Consider the following 12732-nt stretch of genomic DNA (forward strand, 5'->3'; position numbering starts at 1 on the left):
TTTTCAGACATAGATAAGAATTCCCACATGTGGAAACACAGCGTGGCACATGAAAATCACGCGAAATGTGCTTTTCACATGTGATTTCCACATTTTCCCTTGTGATCGGCACTTTTCATGGGGGAACTAAAAAAAAATGTCAGGACAAGTGTTTGGCTTTTTCCACATATCAAGTAACGCTTTAACATGACCTCCGCTTTTTCCCCATCCTATTACATATTTTTTTTGCATACGTACATGAACAATCAGCTTTTTTTTCACATGGTTCTTTCCTCTCTTTCTGTCCTTCTGTCTTTCTTTTTGTCTTTCTCAATCAAGAATATGAAAAAACAGATTGCTGGTTGGATAACAAGTATTATTTTTCAACTATGCTAAAAAAAGACAAAAAAACAAACAAAAAAAACACAAACTAGTCACATTAAGTATATGTACAGTATTTCCTGTCTAGGTGTTAGGCACGACAATTGTCCTTGCAGTGCCAGTATGCTTTGTCTCTGAATCTGCCCTCTAGCAGTCACGCGCGCCCGCACACACACACACACAGACTTTCCCCCCTTTCTCTCCATCTCTACTCCAGTCTCTCATCCTCGCTCTCTCTCCTCCTTCTATTCATCTCTGCCTCCCTCTCCCTCATTCTCTGCCTGCAATCCTTCACTTTTTGCCGCTCAGCACAGCAATTATCGCCCCACCTCGCTTTGCGGTGACCTCTGAGATGATTAAGTGAGATTACCTGTTCAGTACTTGTGGCGAGTAGCATGCTGTGAGACATTTTGTCTATGCGTGTGTGCGTGCATGTGTGTGTGTGCGTGTGGGATACAGTAGCTACAGTCGTCTTTAGCCACAGGGCAGGTGAGCCCCTACAGTGTCTGTATGGCTGGCTGGCTGCTTACAGTATGTAACAGTGATTTGTGGCCTGGCGTACAAATGCGGCGCTTATCATATGAGGCCTTAATGAATAGATGGGCGCGAAAGAGGGAAAACAAAAAGTGGCAAAGTAGAAATAGAAGAGCCTCTTGTGTTTGCTGGCCTCACGCAGTTCATCACATAACACGATAAGGATGCGCCGACGCACATCTAAACGTGGCTCAAGTCTTGAGGATGTTCCTGAAAGCTGTCGTCTTACCTTCTCCACGAACACAATACAGATTACATACCCTACAGAGCGAGAAATGTATACATTATGCAGCACGTATCAGAAGTTTTTTTTCCCTCACACCCCAATTTGAGGCGCCTGTGACTGAATCTGGGCGGTTGTTGGTTCCCTGCTTTCATTACAATATGCGTCTCATTAGGTGTTCGTTGCTCAGCACCACCTCCGGGTGGAACTTACACTAATGAGGACACTACATCTAACGAACATCCTCCTCCCTCTGTCCTTAATTACAGCGCCGCGCCTCTCCCCGAGCCAACGCGGCACCCAGAGTTGCAGCGAAAAGAAAAAAAACCCCGGCTGAAACACAAGCGCCACAAAAAGCCTCTTCGTCCCCGAGAGCCGAAACAGAAGACACATGTCCGTGTCCGCCACGCTGCTGCGGCGCCATGTTCGGAGGGTGTAGCAGTGAGGCCGCGTGTGCGTGTCTTTGTGTAGGGAAGAGGGTGTTTGTTCATTACACGGTGAGCTGTGCTATTATTTGATATTAGCTGAAACAAGCTGTAGGCTCCTGGGTGGAATGGTGATTAAACATGCAGTTACAAGTCCATGCGTGTCGCACGGTGCGTCAGTGGATAATAGCTTAACAAGGAATATAATGACTGATACACTCGCTATTTACATACTGATGTAAGCACTATAGAGGGGCCTGGTTCTCACGTACAGTAAACAAAGTTGTCCACACGTTTCTTCTTTAAAGAGGAAACGCTTGCAGTTGAAATTTTGCTCAAAGTTGGAGTAGAAGAAGAAGTGGTATAGAGGGACGTGAGTTTTTTCATTATGGTGCCGAAATCTTGAAATCATCCGCTGTTTCAGGGCGATAAATCATGCGACGTTCCTCTGCTTCAAAGCGAGTGAAACTTTCTGATGTAGGATGGGATAACCTCAGACAGCACCTCATCATCCGCAGCTCCTGTTTCACGTTCAATTTGAGGATCGCGCTGTAAAACAAATGCACACTGGCACTTGTATGACAGCGAAGGAGGTAGACTCGGAACAATATATCACGATGCTTAATAACACCTTCAATCGCGGCGTGACGGCTCTGTCAGTTTTCCCTTCTAACTCGATTTCCAGACATGAGCTTTGTTTTATGAAAATCGAAGTGTGGCCCAACACATGCTTTTTGACCTACATGTAATGGAACAGGGACTTTTTTTTTTTTTTAGTCTGACTATCTGAGAATTCCTTTACAAATCGGTGCGGTAATTACAATTCATGCCCATGATTCAATGAATCATTTAACTGTGTGTAGCCGCTAAGCCCTTGAAAGGATGAGTTGCAGCTAATCCTTAGTAATAGGCATAAATTATGAACAGAGGATGTTGACCGACTGTTGAATTATCTCTGGCCAAAAATGAGATGGCCTAATTGGTCATTTTGAGCTTCTGAAGACCTCCAGTACCATTTCGCTCGCACATGCTTCCGGGCCTACATTTCCCATGAGCACCCAGGGCTATTGTGTGCGCATTCATAACAATTTCTCAAAGATTGACCCATGGTCGTGGCCGCTGGCTTCTCCTCCCTCTCAGGCTTAGTGAGGATGTGAGGCCACTAATTAGGGCAAAGGGGAGACTCAAGTATGCCTCAAACTTTTGAGCCCATTTTCCTTTTCTTCCCTCTCTCCCTCCTCTCTGGAGACGCTCTCTCATGGCTGAATTAAGCTGGGCCGAGTTCAGCCGGCCATGTACAGTTAAATCCTTCCTGCGTCTTCATATCCCCCTCCGTTTATTCATTTGGTTTGTGGGCAGAGAAGCGGCCTAGGTTATTAAAGCGTCCTCTCATTCCTCCTTCCGTCCTTCCATCCTTGACTTCACTCCTCTCTCGCTGCTCTCTATCAGCCTTTATTCCCTCTTCCTCGCTGTGTCTCTTCTACCAAGGGCGCCCACAGCTTATAATAAAAGGCATAGGATTTTAAATTAGAAATTAATTTGGATAATTTGTCTCCAACGAGCACCCTCCTCCTGCCGTTCCTGCCAGAAATATGTTAATATATCATATTAAGTAATTTCTGAGCCCAGATACACATGCTTATGGAGGGAGCGAGCAAGCGTGTGTGTGTGTGTGTGTGTGTGTGTGTGTGTGTGTTAGAGAAAGAGAGAGCACTCATCAAGGTTGGATCTCTAATTAGTTAGGTTGGCTCTTTGGGCATGCTCAGTAAAGGGCCTGCTAGCGCCCTGCTAGCACCTTAGCACTGTCACCACTTAGAGCACCTTGGAAGCAGAGATGACAAGCTTAATATAGAAGAGGGTGGGAGGAGGGGAGGGGGAGGCAAGGCGACTGGAGAGAGGGAGGGAGGGTGGGAGGAGGAGAGAGCAAGAACTGGGTGGATAAAGAGAAGAGAAAGGAGGAAACACTGGTGAGGGGGGGTTCGAGGGAGCAGCGTAAAACATTTTGGCGACAAAATCCTGCCTCAACAAGCGGACCATGATCAGAATTTTTTCTTAAAATTAACGTACACACTCTGAAAATCTTGTTTTCACACACACACACACACACACACACACACACACACACACACATACACACACTGGCTACTCTTTTTCATTTTTGTACGTGATCACTACTCTCCACTTTGCATGGGTGATATCACAAAATTTGGTTCTGATGAGTAATATTAGGACCAGAGACACCAAGACCACTGCCAAATACTTCTTATATAAAAGTATGTTTATATATATCTTATTAGAGTGGAAAGTGTAGTAGGAAGACCAGTGTATCATGATTTATGAGGTGTGTCCAGTTGTGTTTCTGTAAACCCTTGTTGTGTTTAAATTTGCACACGTCTGTATTGACATTTCTACAATACGTGCGGCATCAAGTTATCAAGCCTGCTACAACTGAACATTTTCTAGATCCTTTCCTAACCCTGACCGAATTGTGTTTGTGCCTGAACCACACCAGAAGCACAGCGATGTCACAACATGAATGTTTTAAGGAGACCTGTGTGTTTGTGTTTTTCAAGCAAAAACATGATGCTTTCCAAACCCTAACCAAGTGGTTTTCATGCCTTAACCCTAACAAACCTTAAGCACTGCGTTGTAAAAACATAAAACTATAAAATAAACCTCAAGAAACATAGATTGCCAACATTTATTCTGTCAATTTGGATTGCATTATACGACTACTCTGGTGACATTTTTAGCACTAGTGAATTACTTCACTATTGAATGTTCTCGTTTCTATCCCGACCTTCAACAAACACTGATACAATGATATGGCAAAACTGTTTAGTTGACGTAGCCGACTTGTTCTTTATTCGCCAGGTAACTTCGTCTGTCTGCTACTTGATTCTGGGAAGGTTGAATAAGGTACATTTTTAAAGCTTTGACAAATGTAGACAAATGTAAATAGAAAATTGCAGCTGTGAAAAAAATGACATTGAACCAAACAGTAACATCTGAAAGATGCTATAAAACTAAGCAGAGCTGAGCTGATTTTTGGGGGTTCTTCAATATGAGCGACGCCTTTACAAGCAGGACAGAGCCGTTTTTAATGGATAATAACAAAAATGATTGCAAGATGACAATGGGAAAAAGTTGTGTTTATGCGAGTGTGCACACTCAAAAAAAGACTTCTTACTTTAGGTGTCAGCACACCCGACCCTACCAGCCTCTCTGGATGTGTGATGGAGACCATTGGACCCACAAGTGCTCAGCATCCTCAAGACAATAAAAGGTAATGAAATAGGAATCTGATGCTGTTCAACCTGCCTGCTTAATCAGCGTGTGTGCCTGTGTGCGAGTGTACACACCGCGGTGTGAGCTCAGCTATGTAGCATGTACCATCAAATAGACCTGTGCAGGAAGTGCATGAGCATATGTGTGAAAGGATATGAGCGTATTTCCCTGCTCTGATGAACTGAATCATTCCCCCTACTATGCAGAGAGAGAGTAAAAAAAAAAAAAAAAAAAAAAAAAGATGGACATAATACGCTTTGCTACTGCTGCACATGCTGGGAATTGAATGGGGAGAGAAATGTCATGGCAGCAATGGGGGTGGAGTGTGCTGAGTGGAGGTGGTGTGTGTGTGTGTGTGTGTGTGTGTGTGTGTGTGTGTGTGTGTGTGTGAGTGTGTGTGCGTGCACGTGTAAGCGACTACAACCTGAGATCAACTTCACATTAAGAAGTGCCCTGTGGGTAGTTTAACAATGAGAGCCAGCTGGGAAGAAATATGCATCGCAATGAGACGGAGAGAGCGGTGAGGTGATAGACGCACATATCATGCTGTGTGTTTTGACCAAACACTGTTTAATCTGTTATGGATTTTCTCGCCCTCTCTCTGTCTCTCGCCCGGCGTGCTTGACACTCTTTATGTGACTCTCCTCAGGTCTAGCGACTTGCCATGCCTCGTGGCCCGTGATTAAACAGTGTGTCATGATTCAAAGTCAAATCTACCTCCGCCGTGCAGCGGGAAGCTGTCATCTCGCATGTTTTAGGAATCAAATTAGTTTCCAGAGTCTCCTGTAAAAGAAGAAGTGCAGCCCCCCACCCCCACCATCACCCCTATCCGCCCGCCCTCCCGCCCACAACCCTCGCCAACCACCCTCCCCGCCACCAAATCTTTGCAGTTAGTCAAATGTTTTCCTGAGGAACCCAGAGGACTCCAGTTGAAGGGCGAGAAACATGGCATTCCCAATTACTCGTTTTCTTTGAATCCTCAATTGTGGATAGACAAACTGCAGTTAAAAGGCACTCCAAAGCTTCTTTTGCATTATTAACAACCATGATGTAACCACAAAACAACTTTTAGAAGGGGGGGGGTGCAAGCAGACAATTAGGCAACCGTGCCTCACGACGAGAGAAAAAAAAACAAAAAAAACAGTGCAGATAATGCATTTCACAAATGTTTAATTAGACCGTATTAATTAAAGGCTTTCCTCTTCCCTTTCTCTTTCTTTTTTATCTTTTCCTCTCTCCCCTTCTTTCTCTCCCCATCCCTCTTTCCTTTTTGTGATAGATCTGCAGCGTGACCCCCAGTTAATTGAAACCCAGGAGACTCTTCTTGCATAAAATCAGATTTATCTATCCATAAAAGGATTTCGTTAAAAATAGTCCAAATCCAGTGGCTCACAACTAAAAGCCTGCAGCTACCGAGGCGAGCCTGGCTCCAACCTCTTTCGCCCTCTCTCAGTCGCCACGGTGAAACAAGTGCTGCCTACTGCTAACTAGCTGGGGACCCATTAATTAATTGCAGGAAAACACAGACATTATGTCTGTGGGGCACAATTTTTTTTTTCTTCTCCTACCCCAAAAGAAAGAAACGAGTGTGTGTGTGTGTGTTGTCCCTCATCCACAGCTCTTCTGAACTGTCTCGAATGTCCCCCAGACTATAATAAGAGGAAAGTAATGATGGGCCATAGTGATAATGAAAAACCATGCATCAAACAAAACACTGATTCTATGAGACAGGTCAAATGAATAGCTAGCAGAGTGGCAGAGAGACGGTCCAGTGTTGCCGTTTTCGAACCGAGGATGAGAGGTTGGTCCATCACCAGCAAACAGGATTTGTTTGTAGGCAAATATTTTGAACTGTTTGTGGAGACGGTCGTTCAGGAAGTAATGATTTGGCTTGTGGGATGAGGAAAAGCTCGGGACACAGGGCACAGCTGAGCAGTTCTGATGTCTTCAAGATCATATATTTGTCGGATGTCACCCCGGCGTGCTTATTGCCACCACAGTGGTCGTTTGGGACCGATGGTGGCTCCTGTCCAAATACCTCTGGATTTATAGCACCATGGTCCCCCCCCCCTCTGCTTTCCTCCCCCACGGTGAAAGAGGTGTTGTTGTTTGGCTCTGCGCCAGTGATATTGGTGCTACCACGCCCTCTTTAGTTATTTGGGATGCAGGGGAGGGGTCGGAAGCTGGGTCTACCTAATTAAAGCGGACTGGGATTTCCAGCGAATGCATAGTAGAAGCAGGGTGCTGCCTGGGGGGGCTATTATTGATGCAACACCCTGAGGACAAGAGTCACATATGGGCCTCTCTATCTGTAGGCCCTCTTTTTAATTCGCTGTCATTAAGCATATATAGTGGCACCTCGCTTCCATGCAACCGCTGACATTGTGGGAAACAACAGCATGATTACAACTATGACGTGTGTGTGTGTGAGTTTGTGTACGTGTGTATGCGTGTGCATGTGTGTGTCTTGTTTGGCTCCGAAGTGATACATGATGCGGCTGTGTTGTCCCTCCAATCAGTGCTCCCAGCCTCCCCCCTCTCTCCTTCCACAGGAAATTAATAGGCGGCCGCCACTGATGCGTTAAATTGCTTTGCGTTGGGCGCTGCAGACAACTGGATTATTTATTCTTTATATTCTCCATATTGGAACTCCTGCCTTCTGCTTTGCTATTGTTTTTTAAATGAGATCTTGTTTCCCAGTGTAGCGTTTAAAAGATATTGTATGTAATTGTGCAGAAGGTTCACACGGTCAGAAGTTTGGTATTCCAAACTTGTGATGTTTGATCAGAAGTTTCTTTTGCCCTTTTTTTAAGAATACAGCTCTTGATCAAAATTCTGCTTAAATTATTTATTAAATCTTTAAAAATGAATAGATTTACGTGGGATTAAAACTCAAAACACACAGACAGGTAGCATTTAAAAAGTAAAAGCGAGCTAAAAGTAAAGCTAAAATCCAAGGTCAAAACCCCAAAATCCAAAGTTCAAGCAACAAAAAGGCAGGAGAAGTAAAGTCCAGAAAAATGGAGTAATAGAAAAACTGAAGACAAAACCGGAAGACCATGGGGAACAAATCAGGAACATACGCAGGAGACACAGGCAGTGATTGCACGTAAAACCCAATGGGAAGACAGGACAGAGATAGACAGACTGACCCACAAAGAGTGAGGGAAAACAGGCTTAAATACACAGGAATGATTAGCGTATAGGAACCCAGGTGAGTAGGAAAAAAAAGTGGGGGAAGCAGACAAAGACAGGAAGTGGACAGTAAGACATGACACCATGATGACATTAACAAAATAAAACAGCAAATGACCAAAACTGAAGCCATGACAGTTTAACGTGGTTATTTTAAGGGTGTCACAGTTCTTCTCCTTCCTTTCCACAGGAGTTCAGAGAGCTCAGCAACTCTCTGTGCACAGAACAGTGCTCCGAATGACTTGGGATGAAAAAAAGTTAAAAACGGCATTAGAAAAATATGAGCAAAGTGTGAATTCCGAGATAAAGTATGTAATAGTGTGGGAAACCTGACATAAATTACTGAATGTTAGGAATGTTGGGAGCCTTTAAAAACTGGGGGAGCTTCATAGAGTCTTGGAACTCTATCTTGGTAATGATCAATAAAGTCTAAGACAGGTGTTTTTATAAGGTAAAGTAGACCAGGTACTCTTTCTTCTCTGTCCACAGTTGGGTATACTGTAACATCCGTATATTCACCTCTGTTTAAGGGCACTACATGTTAAAAATGTACTTTGAAACATTGAAACATTAAAATTATCAACAGAATGTGTAGAAATATCAGTTTTGACATTATATCACAGATGTCTATGTGCTGCAGGGAAATCTACTGATGTGAGCATGCTAACCAGCTAGCCCCAGCCATGAGCTCACAGTGAGGGCACACTAATAAGGCCGCTAGCTACACAGCTAACTAAACTAACTAGATAACGGTGGCTACAGAAAGATTTCTATTTTACACCCTTGTTATCATTTCTTCATGTAGCATGTCAGCTCTTCCCAGCTGCTGACAGAAACTGACATTTCTTTTATGCTTTATCCTCATCCTCACCACCCATGTGCCCCTGCCTCTCTCTGTGCTCCTACCATGTTGAGAGGAAGGCCTGCTGTTTCACTTTGCAGTGGGTCCCCACCGGACCACTGTCAGTGGGAATCTCCTTCAAACCCCTGCTGCTGCCTGGCCTGGCATCGCCTCACGCTGCCTCCGCACATATGCATGTCATGTGGTGTCAGCGCCAAGGTGTACTCTGATGTTATGGGGCCTGATGGTAGCATATTCCCTGCTGATAGCGATGATTGCCATGCTCAGGTATAGCTCTGCGCGTGTGTGTGCCCCCTGCGCCCGCCCTTCACGTTATGGGTCTGTGCCCGAGCTGACTGGTTAGCCCCTGCACCTACTTGAGTCCGCAGTGAGGATTCAACATGGCAGCTGCAGGTTTGTGAGGCTGCCGACCCTCCTCCTCTGTTCTCTATGCTCTATTTCACCTGGTTCTCTATCCTCTTGCCCCCGTTTCTTTCCCTTCTTGCACTAACCCTCCCATTTTTCCATGTGGCTGAGCTTGGAATAGAAGGGGGTGACTCACACACCGTTGATGGTATACAGAGTCCTTCGCTGCTCTATTTTGCATCTTCCAGTCCCATCCTTTAGGGGAGGGATGCAAAAACGGAATCTAGTGGACAATTTCGGTGCAAATGCTGCATCATGGCTCCATTCTCTCTTTAATTCATTCTACCATTTCCACAATGATGCATCGACATGCTTGTCTCAGTTTTGATTGTTTAAAGGGGACATATTATGCTAATTTTCAGGTTTGGTTACTAATATCATAGGTTTACATGTTTTAATGCTAAAAAAACCAAAAACAAAACACTGAACAATATTTGATGGTCTGTTTTAGCTCCTGTCTCTTTAAGCCCCTCTCCCCCGGCTGAATTCCCATTCTCCTCCAATTGGTCACCTTGCACATGCCTGAGCCAACACTTCTAACAACAGCAGAGCAGGCATGCTAAATCAAATGTCAAGTGCCAAACTAGTCACGAAGCATAAATTATGCAAATGTGTGACATTATGAGGTGTGTGATGTCACAATGTCATGGAATCAAAGGCGGGACTGCTGACGAGCGAGGAGCTTCTGCTGGTGTGGACTTTTTCAACTTTAAAGATCTTTTAAAAGCACTAAAACAGAACACACTGAAGTGTAGAAACAAATGAAAAAAGCACAATAGGTCTCCTTTAATTTTTTATTTTTTTTTTTTAAATATGAGCAGAGACTGTCACCGAAGGTACACGAAATCTACAAAAAACTTATTCCGACACGGCCTCGGATGAGTTTTTCCACTTGTATTAAAAACAGCGCTGAGTAATATTCAAGTTAGCTGTGATTTAAAATGACATTTAGTAGATTTTCCTCTAGCACACAGCGCAGACCAGGCAGCACCCATGGGAATCTCCTCTCCTGGTACACAGTTAACATTCCGCATTTGTCTGGCACTCTGTAATTTATTGGATCTCATCTGTCCAGGCTTTGATTTATATATTGATTTGAAAAATAAATAAAAGTGATAGGAACCTGCATTGGGGTGTAATGATGGACTGTGTCGACATGCAGGAGTAGGGATATGAAACATTGGGAGGAAATTAGATATTATGCCCCCAAGACAACTGCAGCCAGCAGCACATTCATTATTGGCTGGATATTTATTATTAAGAATTTCTCTTCATGAGTGACTGCTGCAGAATATTTTGGCCCTGCTCGAGCTACCAAAATGGTGTGTGTGTGTGCGCGTGTGTGTGTATCTGTACAGTATTTATATGTGTTTGCATGTGCACAAATGTTTGCTGCCATGTCGTCGGTGGATGCTGACAAGACAAATACAAGAAGAGTTTGGTTTGTCACGTGTTGAGTCTCTAACACACAGAAACAGTGCACATGGACCACCCACACACACACACACACACACACACACACACACACACACACACACACACACACACACACACACACACACACACACACACACACACTGCTGCACAAGCTCCCCAGGTGAAATTGAGAAATACATGCAGTACATGTATAAAGGGGCCTGATTTTTGCTTGTACAATGCACAATTATACCGTCCAAATCCATATTTCAACATGACAGGACTACATTCACGGACACAGTGGGAGAGAAAAACACTAGACAGCTGTTAAAAAAAACAAAAATCTTTGCCAGGACTTCCTCCACTGCTCTGCACCAGTTTTAATCACAGCACAGTGAATTTTAAACAGCAGTATAGAGAAGGGCCGCTGTCCAAGCCTCCAGAATTTTTATTTCATTTTTTTTTTCTTTTCCCTCCCACCTCTCTGCTCTAATCCACTTCAATTATGTTTCCTCCCATTTCTCCTGATCACTTTACAGCTCAGCAGCACCTGTGCTAATTGTAGTGGTGATGATCGCTGATATGTTTTGCATTCTTAAAGGAGTTTGAGAGGGGGACGACAGATAAACATCTAGCCCCGGGGCTTTTGGAAAGCGCGGCTCAGCCTAGCAGATGGCCATCATATTATATGAGGAGAGCTTCTCGCTGAGGCTGGGGTGTACGGGTGGGTGGGGTGTAATGAGTCTGAGGTAGGAGGAGGAGGAGGAGGAAGAGGTGGGTAGGGGGCTGATGTGGAGTGGGAAGGGAGGAAGGAGAGGAGAGAGGGAATAAGGGAAGGGACGAAAAATAAAGGTATAGAAAGTATCTGTGCGTGTGGAAAACTGAGAAAGGAAGGAGGGTAGTTCTTTAATAGTTCAACATTTTTAAATCCATAGTTGCTTTCTTTCTGAGAGTCAGATGACAAGATTGAAATATGTATCTACCACCAGAACCTGCTAAGCTTGTCTTAGCAGAGAGACTGGACATGGGGGGTAATGAGGCACCTTGGCTCATTCCAAATATAACAAAATCCACCTACCAGCTCACAAATGAACATCTTATATCTCGTTTTTTTTACATACAAATACCAAAGTAAAGAAACTACACATCTGACGTGTAACCTCAATTAAGTGAAGACAACAAGAATAATGCGCAGTACAACCTAGCATAATGACCTGAAGCAGCAGGAAACTAGCAAGTTACTGTGCTGGGTGCTTGAAGAAAGTAAGGGAAATAATAATTAACTGAATTACTAAAAAGTTTCTTACCATCATCCAAAATTTACTTTCACCCACCATTTTTCTGCATATATGTACCATATTCATATAGTACCAAAATACCAAAAGTTCTCATTAGTGGTACAGTGGCCTACCGATCCTGTGAATAAGGAGATGATGACTGATCACACATTCAAGAGAGTGCACAACTGCATTTAAAGTGCACCTGTCAAAGTGAATAGAGGGGCAGCATATTGGTGGTGTAACCGCGAGCTGCTGCTAAATGTAGCTGCTGAACGCTAGTTAGCTCAGTAAGCCGTGTAGTTAGTGGTCCGGAATGGGAGCTTGTCACACCGGGGCAGCTATTTGTGTTTACACAGACACACAGACATCGTTATGTAAAAACTGGTAATTTCTTCGCATTTCTTCCCACTCTGCCAATCATTTTAGTTAACCATTGTGTGTTTTAAATTTAAATCTTTCATATTGCACCTTTATTCTGACAACTGTAAAGTTTTCGATTCCACATACTGTGAAATCTATATCTATATATGTGTACCTGTTCGTGTGTGTGCGCCTCCCACTTAGCCAAGGACGACAGGATGTTTGTAAGTGTGTGTGTGTGTGTGTGAGAGAGAGCAGGTGTGTGCGCACATGTCTCTGTGAGAGCGGCCGTGTATCCGTCACCTCGCCACCTTGCTGCCCCCACTGAACCGATTGCACCCGTAATGAATGGGCTGCCAGCCCTCCCTGCTGTGGCTATCCGAG

This window comes from Acanthopagrus latus, chromosome 19 (genome assembly GCF_904848185.1).
Source record: "Acanthopagrus latus isolate v.2019 chromosome 19, fAcaLat1.1, whole genome shotgun sequence".
NCBI classification, from domain to species: Eukaryota; Metazoa; Chordata; class Actinopteri; order Spariformes; family Sparidae; genus Acanthopagrus; species Acanthopagrus latus.